Raw genomic sequence first — 12,361 nt, 5'->3', positions numbered from 1 at the left:
TGACTCCCTTCTTACAAATAGAAGAAGCAGAAGCAGAGTGATGGGATGTGACACACGAAAATGGGCTATTAAAGAATGTGACTTCCATCTTAGATGTTCTCATTCTCAACTTGGATTACTCACTCTGGGGAAACCAGCTGCTATGTGAGGCAGCCCTGACAGAAGGTCCATGTGAGTGAGTTTGGAAGCAGACCCTCCTCCAGTCCAGTCTTCAGATAAGACTGCAGCCCTAGATAACAGCTTGACGGTAACCTCATGATCCAGAGACACCAGTTAAGCCATGCTGGGATCCTTGATCCACCAAAACTGTTAGATAATAAATCTATGGCTTACTTTCAAATTCTGTAATTATCTCATTACAGATCAGCACTGTATACAGACCAAAGTTTGAGTAACACTGCTATAAAGCAGTTGTATCCTAAAGATTAGTAATGTTTTCATTTGAATAATGGTAAAAATTTTACATAGACTAATAAACTAATCAACTGAATAACTTTTATGCCAAAAACCTTTTCCTGCTAGAATTTGTGCAAGAAAAAAAATAAGGCAAGTGTTTTTTTGTTGTACTTAATACAACTAAAATATAAATTTCAAGAGGGCAAAACCTGGTATAGTTCTAGGCCACTGAACCTGTTACTTAATAAATAAATGTTGAATGAATGAATGATGGGCAGATTAATATAGAAAACATAATAAAATTAATGGTAACACCTCAGTGAACTCTTTTTAAATACAGTAACTATTAAAAGTAACATTTGGATCTTACAGTGTTTTACATGTATAATTCTATTTAATTTTCCTAAGAGATGAGGAAACAAAAGTGTGAAGACTTAGAGGTACCTTAGATAAGTTAATAATTGGTGGATTTGAGACAGTATTTCGGGCCTAGTTCAAAACCCTCATGCTTAGCCATTACATGATAAATGCAAAGGTAAAACCGAAAATTATTGAAATCTTATCAAAAGAAGGAACAGTGGGTTTTTTTGTAGATTTCATGGAATGTGAAAGTAGTATAAATAATAGATAAAATATCATTTATTACTATAATAGAAAACAAAATTTATGGCCTAAACTTTATTTTTAGATGACATCATGATTTTGAAAACTCTCTAAAAGCATAGGAAGTCTCTAAATGAAGACTATGAAATAATGACAAGGAAAAGAAAAGAAAATTATTAAAACACGATGTCCATTCAGACTTACTAAAATATATTTGGGAGTCAACTGCAGATCTTTCTAGTGATCCAAAGGGCAATATATTCAATAATCATGGCATCTAAAACAAAGAGTTCACTTCTACCAGGGACTGTCTTATTTGGAATAATATCAGTAAAAATCAATTATCAAAAAAAGCCCTACATTTCTGCCTAAAGCAACACAGAAAATAAAGGGAAAACATTTTTCGTAAAAAGAAAGAATTTTCTCTGATAATGAGAGCTTCCTAAATCTGGTCTCTGTACAACTCGAAGCAGCAGCAGAAGTGATTTGTCGTTTACAATACTGTCAGTAGTTTCTTCCTTTTTCAAGATACATCCAACCTCTCTAAATCTGAGAGGGGAGGGAGAAGATGAAAATAAAAAGCATGAAATTCTATAAACGTGGGCTAAAAATACACACGAATAAATGATAACATTTTCAAACAACTTATCATAGGCTGAGCAGGTACTAAGTGTTTAAAAAGCATTTTCTCATTTGTTTCTCATGATTACTCACTAACTTAGATATTATATCACTAAAGTGTATATCAGTAAAATGCATAAGGAAATTGAACCTTAGAGAATTTATGTAATTCCTCCAGGATCACCAGAGGTGTCCAAGCTGAAATTCAAATCCAAGATTCTCTACAGAGCCCACATTCTTAATCAGTATGCTAAATATACAACTAAGATGTCAGCAGGCTTATTTTTTTTATTCTTTAAAGATATTTTCATCAGATATAAAGTTGACAGGTCTTTTTCTTTCAGTACTTCAAAGATGCTGCTCCACTGTTTTCTAGCTCCATTATTTGTTAAGATCATGAGAGTTCATACTGTTGTTCCCTGTATGTGATGTGTCATTTCTTTCTGACTGCTTTCAAGTCTTTCTCTTCAGTTTGGTTTTCATCAGTTTGGCTATGATGTGCCCAGGCACAACCCCCCCTTCAAAAGACAGAGCTATTCCAGGTTCCTTTATTTTTCACGAACACTTTCCCTTACTCCTGCTTCCTCTTCATCTGACCTTTTGAAGATTTGAAGGGTTTCTCTGTCCCTTGACGTACAGCAGTGGTGCCTTCCTCATCCTCTCCCACCCCATATTGCATATATTTACATTTTCCCCCAAAATTACCCACAGGGAGGAAGAGAAAAAACGCTTTCCAAGGCTTAAAAATACTCCGACCCTTTTGTCAGGAATGTGACCAACAAAATCTGTTTAAATTATGTACCTGTTTAACTTCCGTCTGCAGTATCATATACTAACCTTAATTACAAAATAGCTTGGGTTTCATTCCATAAAAAACTAGCACTAATCACTACAATGAAGCAAATGTCTTTTTAGAAAAGGCCTTCATCTCTGGAATTTATTAACATTTTTTCATAGATTTTCACATGTCTGCTTGAGGGCAAGAGAAAATATTTCTACATGTAAGGCACTATTCCCTTGACTTCACTTTAGTTTTTGATAATTTTCTCAGATCATGATTTATAAAGTGTGATTCTACTGTGAAATGATTGCTATGGTGGGATCCCATGATAGCCATGCTTTTCTTATGTAAAACACTAAAAAATTCTGTTAATATTTTAGGTATTGCTAACCATTCTCAATGGGCAAATATTATATACTTTATAAATGATTTTCTATACATCTACTTTTATACATCTACTTTTTAATGCACGAATTTCACTGGATTGGATAAAGATAAATGAACTAGTAGTATAACAACATCTACTTTGATCTTTAAGATTAATGCCTTATTTGGTCAAATTATTATTATTTTGGAATTATAATGGCTAACCATTTTACTTGAGATAGGAGAAGGAAATACAAACTAGTCTGTGTTTGGTTATAAAAAAAAAAAGCTTAAGGAACAAAGTTAAATTAACCTTTGGTATAAAAGGATCTATTGGACCCAGTTTTAGTTTTTGTTTCTTTTTTCAGCAACTTTATTGTAGGCACAGATATTTCATATCTTATTTTTTTTTGAAATCTTCCAAAGAACAAAATATTAATTTCTAACAGAATAAAATTTGCTCTATCTTGCAATTTCCATATGGATTTGACTCTTTTATAAATTGAAGATATATTATGGTGATCCCTTTATAAATGAAAATACATTATGGTATCTTTGGGATCTTATTTCATTATCCTAAGAATTATTAATCATTATTCATTATTTATACTAAAAGATAAAATCAAAAGAAAGTGAAATAATGGAATCCCCAGAAAAATGATCTGGTAATGAAATAAATCATCACTATTACATCATCCTTCAGTTTTCTAATTGTATTGCCCACAGTAATGTATCTTTGAAGGAAAGTATAAGAGAAGTATAGACACACCATTTTTGCAGGGGGGTGGGTTTTGGTAGCTTACACTGATGAAAGCTTTTAATGAAAGCTAAACATACTTGAACGTTCTGAATTTTTCATTTTCTGCCCATACTGGCAAAGAGAAGAAAACTGACTGAAGAATTTCACAATTATTAGATAAATCGGAAGATGAATGCAAAGAAACAGCACTTTTGACTATAATGATGGTGAAATTAATCTTACAAGCAAAATCTCAGCATATGAATTTTCAGATAAACAGATATCTTCTCAAACTTAAGAATCAATGAGTAAACACGGGCGCCTGGGTGGCTCAGTTGGTTAACCGTCTACCTTTAGCTCAGGTCATGATCCCAGGGTCCTGGGATCGAGTCCCACATGGGGCTCCCCGCTCTGCAGGGAGCCTGCTTCTCCCTCTCTCTCTGCCTGTCACTCTGCCTACTTGTGCTCTCTCTGTGTCAAATAAATAAATAAAATCTTTTTTTTTTTTTTAAAGATTTTATTTATTTAGTTGACAGAGACAGCCAGCGAGAGAGGGCACACACAGGAGGAGTGGGAGAGGAAGAAGCAGGCTCATAGCGGAGGAGCCTGACGTGGGGCTCGATCCCGTAACGCCGGGATCACGCCCTGAGCCGAAGGCAGACGCTTAACCGCTGTGCCACCCAGGCGCCCCAAAATCTTTAAAAAAAAAAAAAAAGAATCAATGAGTAAACAACGAATTTGTAAGAAAAGCAAATATGGCATTCCCATCCAGTTAGTCACTCAACAGGAAGGACTTCATCACAGAGTATTTTGCAACAAGAACTTGGAACATCCCATTTTGCTAATACAACATATGACAGTGTTCTTTCATCCTTTCATCCTATATTTATGCACTAAAAGTTACTTAATACGGTTTGTAAGTCAACAAATATCTAAGACAGATGTGTATACAACGGGGAGAAGAAGGAAATAGATGTAGAAATGAAAACCTTATTGGACTTCTACTTCTAAGTGGTGTTTATAAAAAGGAAAATATTTTACAATTATGAAGGAAAGAAAATGGATGTCTTCTCTTTAACAAGATTATTAGATGTTAAAGTTTTCAACGTTATTGGGTTTTGGTGTTACAAGCACAAAATAAAGAACCAGACATAATGATAAGCTAGAATCTATTAAAGATGCATATAATCTTTATTTATTGGATGGAAAGATCCAGGATCATGCATAAAAGTTGATGAGCAGCTACTTGCTTTCAAAGGACATTCATTACTCACTTTAGGAAAATAGAGAATAAAAATTTGTTTAGTAAGTTTCAATTTTTATTATAATTCCTAATAAATTTATTGTTCACCATCCCTTGTTTGTTACTTCTCAAGATTATTCATAAAATTACTCACAAATATAAAAAATAAAATGATGATAGCTACCAATGACTATTTTTCTTGAGAAATACTCTTATACTGAGAGTTAAATCAATACATAATTTCTTTATCAACATTAGATAAAAGAATTGCAAAAGAAATCACTTAAATTATTACTTAAATATAGATAAATAAAACATAGACTTGCTAGCACACCCCTTTAGTTATAGAAAAACACTGTAAACTGCCTACATAATATGCCATTGCAGCTTACAAATGTATGTAGATCAATTTTCTTCAAAAGAAAAATTTCAAACTAAAGAAATACTATGCAACATACCCAGATTATAATCAGGCTCTACCAGATTCTCAAATGTTTTATCATTTCAGGATAATAGTTGTCTTTGTTTTTGTTTTTTGAGTCTAAAATCAATTTTACATATATTGAAATTACATATTTTAAGTCTCTGAGTTTCAAAGTCTCAACTAGTCTATTAATTAGCTTGACTTCAGGCAATTTATTTAACTTCTTTCAACATTAACTTCTTTATATGTAAAATAAGGATGTCTATTTTGCAGGACTTTTGTGAAGAGTGAATACTAAAAATAGTAAATCTAAACGTCTAACATTGAGTAGGTTCTTAACAAATGATACTTATTCCTTACAAAAAGCTATGCTGGAATTTGGTTCTTTAGTAGCTCATTAATTTTAACCCGTTAGTGATTTTTCTTCTGAGCCTTGTTAATTGTAGTTCCCACAGCTTCCCTTTAATCATCAACTCTATTCATCCTTAAATATTTACTGAGCACTTATTATGAGACAGGCGATTTAAATCTTTCCTTGTTCTTTATGTTTTTTTAAAGATTTTATTTATTCATTTATTTGAGAGAGAGAGAAAGGGAGTGAGAGCACGAGAGCAGGGTGGGGGCAGTGGGAGAAGCAGACTCCCCACTGAGCAGGGCGCCCGATGCAGGACTCGATCCCAGGATCCCGGGATCATGACCTGAGCTGAAGGCAGATGCTTAACCAACTGAGCCACCCAGGCACCCTTTACTTGTTCTTTAATAATACTGTCACTTTTATTTTTTTTTATTTTATTTTTTTTAAAGATTTTATTTATTTATTCGACAGAGATAGAGACAGCCAGCGAGAGAGCGAACACAAGCAGGGGGAGTGGGAGAGGAAGAAGCAGGCTCATAGCGGAGGAGCCTGATGTGGGGCTCGATCCCATAAGGCCGGGATCACGCCCTGAGCCGAAGGCAGACGCTTAACCGCTGTGCCACCCAGGCGCCCCAATAATTCTGTCACTTTTAAAAACATATCAATATCTTTATAGACTTAATTATTGCCTGTATTCTTAGACAGTAAAACGCTAGAAGGCAATGAGTCTATGAAATGTGTGGTGTACATCACCTATTTTTATAGCACCCCAATCAGGACAATCACATACCAAGTCTTAATAAATACCTTAAATGAGGATGAAGATGAACTGTATATTCAAAAACTGTATCACCATAACAACATGTATAGTTCTACAACAGTATTTTTCAGCTTACTTGACTAAGGAGAAGAGGATCTGAAATTACAGTAAAAGTGAAACAATGAAAGGGCTGGGGAGAAAAACAGGAAGCAAAACACATTTACAAAACAACCATTATGAGGATCCTACCAATATTTAAAAATACCATACTGCTTATATAGTAGGACTTTAACATATTAACAAAACAATTTCTCAAAATAACAGTTAAAGAGGTTAAAATTTAGAGACTCAGAAGCTTGAGGGTTAAAAACAGAAAGTGTGTCCGTGCAGAGAGTGGGTATTAATAGCACCGTTCATCTATTATAGATGTGTACAGTGTACTTTTTAGACTAAAGGATTTTTTACTGCTATAGTGAAATCTATGAAATACCAACCACCCCTGACAAGTTTTTATCCCATAAAACCAAACAGATACAAATAAAAAATAATGGAATACAATTTCAATTTTATTCAACAGTAAGAAAGAATATTTCTGCTTGGAACTTGCCTGGCTTGGCTCTCCTCTCTACAACAGGAAACAAGATAAAAGGTAGCCCTATATGCCCTTTGAAATTCTGTTTCTGAAATCACTGTCTCACTGCCAAATGTTAGAACTTTCTATGGGATGTGACATTTTCCTAAATAGCTACATGCAGTGCATTAAGGTATCAGTGAGTACCCCACCCCACCTCACCCCACCCCAAACAGCTGTCCTTGAGTTAAAAATGTTAAAAATCAATACACAAGGGAATCCAAGACATACATGCAAAGTCACCTTAAGAATCAGAGTAATAGAATAAGACCTAGGAGTATGAGCATAATATAATAATAATTGATGTTAATGAAAGTGTTTTGATCCAAATGGAGTGTGGGTGGTTAGAAAACAGAAGGAAGAAGAAAGCAAGCAAGGAAAGTGATTATTGGCAGTGCCTACTTAGATATCCATCTCCATAACAAGGATAACCTTACTTAACACTACTCATCATTTAGAATCATAATTATTCCCTTCGGAGGAAAACAAAAATATGAGATTAAGATGTAGGAAGAAGACATCAAGCCTACATTTGAGACCAGGAAACAAAGAGCAATCACAGGGCCTGAAAAAAACGTGAAAGGATTAGGGGCTCTTGGAATACTGAGGCAGGAAACAGATTGAAGTAAGAAGAATAGCATTAACATAAGCTTCCCTTTTCTATTCCTATGAGTAAATTAAAACAGGATGGAAGGTTCCATTACAGATTATTTTTCTCCCAGCTTCTCACTATTTCTCACCTACTCCTTCCTCTGCTTTTCCCATCACTGCTGCCAATGACTGCTATGGTAGACAATGAATACAAGCTGGAAAATATTAACAATACACAATACATATAAACAATAGTAATGCATGGGGAAGGGGAGAGATGAGGAGAAAGAAACTAGTACCAGCATATGCAGGAAGGAGAGAGAAATTTTGCAGCTGTCTGGCTGTGGGGACCATTCACATGTAAAGAACTCACATAATCTGGTCAGATTATAAGGTTTTTATTCAACTAGATTTTATGATCAGCTTTTGATCTTTTTTTTCCACCAAGTGCAAAAGTTGGTTTTATTACTCAAAAAATCTGATAGATCCTGTGAAAATGTGTTAAGGAAGCCATGAAGGGAGGACTATCATGAACGTACCACTTGTCAAAGCTAGCACAGTCCAGCAAGAAGAAAGATTTCCCCTTTGTCCAGCAATAGAAGTTGCCCTCACCAAAAAAAACAATTCAAGAAATCTGTTGACACGCTCCTGGGCACTTTAAATTGCCCGAAGGGCTATTTAAGGTCTCCCAAATGGTCTCTACTCAGCTACCTCCATCTCATGAATACAAATATGTTTCAGTAACGATTTGCATGTTTTCCCACTGGTTTGAAGCCTTTCCACATAGAAACTACTGCTTCTTTGATAGCTAAAATCCTACTGGAAAAAAATCATCCCTATCTGGGGGACCCCTCCTGAACTCCACAGTGACTGGGGAACTCGTTTTGCTGGTCAAATATCAGAGCAAGTCTGTGCTGTTTGGCCAGTTCTACAGCATTTTCACTGCTACCATCCTCAGTGTTTAGAACTGGTCAAACCAACCAAAAGCATCATCAAAACTCAACAGGCAAAATTTGTGGAAACCCTCCCACTCCCTCGGCCAAAAGTATCACTGATGGTCCTCCATCTCAGATCCACCCCTTTTGAACTCATAAACTCCCACCCTTTGAGATAATTACTGGGTGCTCTATACCTCTAGCTTCCACCTCTTTTGACCTGCACCTAATAAAAAGAGATATATTTCAGTATTGCAAAGGCCGAATTACATTCCTCAAAAATAATCATGCTTTAGTAGGACAAACTTTTCACAGCACACTCCCAGGAGATGAAGCCCTCCAACACCACACACTGCAACCTGGGGATTTCATTTCTTGGAAAAGACATCTCCAAAAAGATTCTCTTCAACGACACTGGAAAGGCCCTTATCAAGTGTTATGGACCAATCGTTGGGCCACTAAACTCTAAGAGTGGATTCCCAGATTCATGTGTCTCATCTAAAGAAAGCTCCAAACCCAGACTGGACCTGCACATCAACTGCTCACCTCAAATTAAAGATTTCCAGGAAACGAAGCATAGGACAGTGAAGCAGAAAGCTTCCCCAAGATGACAGGATCAGGTCTATATATTCTCTTTCTGCTTTTTCTCACCTCATTTTCTCCTTGTCTATCCTGGAGACACAATGCCCTCATTCGATTTCCCAATCCCTTGAAAAAAGAGGAAACCTTTTTGATTGTTGGATCTGTCTACAGGAGTTGCAACCCTTTAGTCTTCCCTACAGCAAACTTTTCTTTCATCTCCAATGTGACCACTAACTGTACCCACATCCCTCCAGATATTTCTTACAGAGTCAAACTTCTACAACCAGGTTTTCCTGTACTTTTCTTTGAGCTCTCCCCTATCGTAACTCTCAATGCAACTAACCACATTTATTCTACCTATATGGTTCCCTGTGCGCTCTACTACTTCAGGTCAGCTCACTGTAACAAAACAAGCCCCTCTGTACATGCTTCAAGAACAAAGTCCACAGAACAGGATAGTTTCCCCCTAACTGTTTCCCAAACACCACCGACACTTGGTCCAAAACAGCCACTTGAATAATCCCAACTAACAGCACTATTAATAATCAAACCCTCACAGTAGTCTTACGTGCACCACCTGGTTTTACCTATCTGTGGCAAGTGGGCCACTCATTGCCCAATGAGTGTTTACACAGCTGGCAGACTGGAAGCCAATCCTTACTATGATTTCCAACTTAGCCCGTGGACATCCACAATACATCTGAAGCCTTTCACTGGTCGTCCCATTGGTCTTCCCCATCAAACCTTCACTGCTGCCTTAAATGAGAACTCCCATGGGGTATACATTACCCTGGATTTGCCTCCATCATAAGGGTGCCTATGCCATTGGTGGGTGTTCATGCAAGGGAATGAATGATTAGGCATCTATCTCTGCAACTGGGAAAACCTGCTGATTCTAGCACTAAGGCAATAGCAGGCCAACAATGATCACTTGTCTCATTAAAGTCGTTTTGGATAATCACATAGCTCTTGATGACTTACTTGCTGAACAAGATGTTTATGCAAACACCACCTGTTGCATATAGATAAATTCCTCTGGAGAAGTAGAAAACCCCAAATTTATAAAATTAGGGAAGAAGCATATTGAGTATAACAGATTCCACCTGACTATGGTCCTTTGATTTCATTAGCTGGTTATCCTCAGGTTTGGGCTCTGGTTTAGAACTAATGCACAGACGGGGATCATTAGTCTTCTCAACTTAATATAATCATTTTTATATTTTATGCCTGTTGCCTACCAAACCTTTGTAGAAATGGTGTACTCCAAAGGGTGATTCTGGCACAGTGCTTCAAGATGATCCCCAACACTCAAAATTTCAATTAGATACAGACTTTAGATGGGAAATGCCTGAAGAGTTCTCCATCCTACCCTCTCCTTACTGATATGTGGCCTCAATGGTTTCCAATCTGAGCAGTTCCCTCCAATGTGGGACATGACACCCAGAAAAGGTCCTTCCTGGCACGGAGGGCCAAAAACGATTCTAATAAGGAACAGATGACCCAACTCTTGATCAGCACCGCTTTTAAAGAAAGATCTTTATCAAAGGGGGGAAATGTGAAAATACGTTAAGGAAACCTAGGGTAAAATTGGAGTTGGAAAGCTATGAAGGTAGGACTCTCACAAACTCATCACTCATGGTAACTTGCATAGTCCAGCAGGAAGAAGGAAGATGGCCTTTTGGTGCCAATAGCAAGCTACCCTGGCCTGCAGCCAATGAGGAGCCACCACCACTTGCAACTCTCATTTTCCTCTAATGAACTTTTTTTTTTTTTTATAAATTTCTTTTTTTTTTTTAAAGATTTTATTTATTTCACAGAGATAGAGACAGCCAGAGAGAGAGAGAGAACACAAGCAGAGGGAGTGGGAGAGGAAGAAGCAGGCTCACAGCGGAGGAGCCTGATATGGGGCTCAATCCCAGAATGCCGGGATCACGCCCTGAGCCAAAGGCAGACGCTTAACCGCTGTGCCACCCAGGCGCCCCTCTAATGAACTTTTGTTCAAAATAACCCCTCCCAACTTCCTCCTTTCCTCTAAAAATTGAAGCTCTCCTCTGTTCTCTGGATTTGCCTGTGGTTCACCATGGTTTGCTTGTTCCAAATTGCAATTCCTCTGCTATTCCTGAATACATTTGATTTTGCTGGCTGAATTGTTTACCTTTTTCTTTTAGAAAGATGATGATCCTTTAAAGTTCATTCATAGACTAGTACACTTGCGTTGCTTACACTAGATATGAATATACCTGTTAAGATATAAGTTTAACTGAAAACCATTAATTTGGAAGATAAGCATGCCAGAGGTTGATCATAGATAGGTAAAAATACAATCTTTTTTTTTGCACCAACACAAAAGATTAAGATACTAAGGGGAGCAATCACCTCCATATTCCTGTATTCACTTTACACGGTATATTCAGTTTTGTAAATACACTTGTAAGGGTATTTTATAATAATCCTGTATAACGTCACAAAAGATGAAACATGCAAGTTTCCTGTAGTCCTTTACATTTCTGAAACTAGTGTTTACATGTTCAGACATGGACATAGATGCATTCACCACCATACAAATGAATATCCACTTTGATATACTTATGCAAATATTCATTTACAAATGCATTTAACAGCACAACAGTTGGGATATGATAAAAAGCGACTGGTTAAACTAATAATGCTATTTATTAAGTTAGTATTTATTAAATACACATCCAAATTCATATGATTATTAAGGATGAAGCCAGCTAGGATTCACACCCAGAGACTATCTGCCTACTCACTCCGAACTCACATGAATCACCATAGTGGCAATTCTTGAACAGGCCTCACAGGAACATTGAAGAGAAGCTAACATGATCGATTAATATTCAAAACAGGGGGAACAAAGCATTTAAAGGGGCAAGTAGTTCTGGTTAATTTGAAAAAGGTGGGCTTGAAGAGTAGCTTTTAAATTTTTTAAATTTCTGAACTTCATTTAGGGGACACTCTGAATGTCATAAGCACAGTAACAAGTCATAAAGAAAAGATCTATCAGTTTATATTATTTTGAATAGTTTACATGATAACTTTGTGGAAAGAGATCCGCAAACAAGGACAATCCTTTTTTCTTTAAAATTCCAAATAGCCATTGTTTTTAACTAAAAAGACCTGGGGCAAGTGGCCTACGAATATCCAGGAGAAGGATGGTTAAAGAACAGGGTTTGTCACTGTCAAGTGGTAGGAATAAAGGTTACCTTCTTTCAAACACTAATTCTTGTACTTTTCTTACCTTGTTCTGTTATAATCTCCTGGAAGACAGACCCTCCCCCTGCCCCTTAACTTTTTACTATCTTAATAGCATCCA

At 36.6% G+C, this 12,361-nt stretch overlaps 1 protein-coding gene across 2 annotated transcripts in view; it reads right to left on the bottom strand.

The window, feature by feature from the left end:
* Positions 1 to 12,361, bottom strand: part of POLK (DNA polymerase kappa) — a 67,464-nt gene that overhangs the window by 52,841 nt on the left and 2,262 nt on the right. The window contains exon 2 of one of the 2 annotated variants that reach the window (XM_034656370.1): positions 6,336 to 6,444. The exons of the other annotated variant lie outside the window; for it this stretch is intronic. The gene's annotated coding sequence lies outside the window, so the exon portion shown is untranslated. The remainder of the gene's footprint in view (positions 1 to 6,335; positions 6,445 to 12,361) is intronic. 2 annotated transcript variants of the gene reach the window in all.

This window comes from Ailuropoda melanoleuca, chromosome 3, assembly GCF_002007445.2.
Source record: "Ailuropoda melanoleuca isolate Jingjing chromosome 3, ASM200744v2, whole genome shotgun sequence".
NCBI lineage: Eukaryota > Metazoa > Chordata > Mammalia > Carnivora > Ursidae > Ailuropoda > Ailuropoda melanoleuca.
This window is presented reverse-complemented; position numbering and strand designations above follow the sequence as displayed.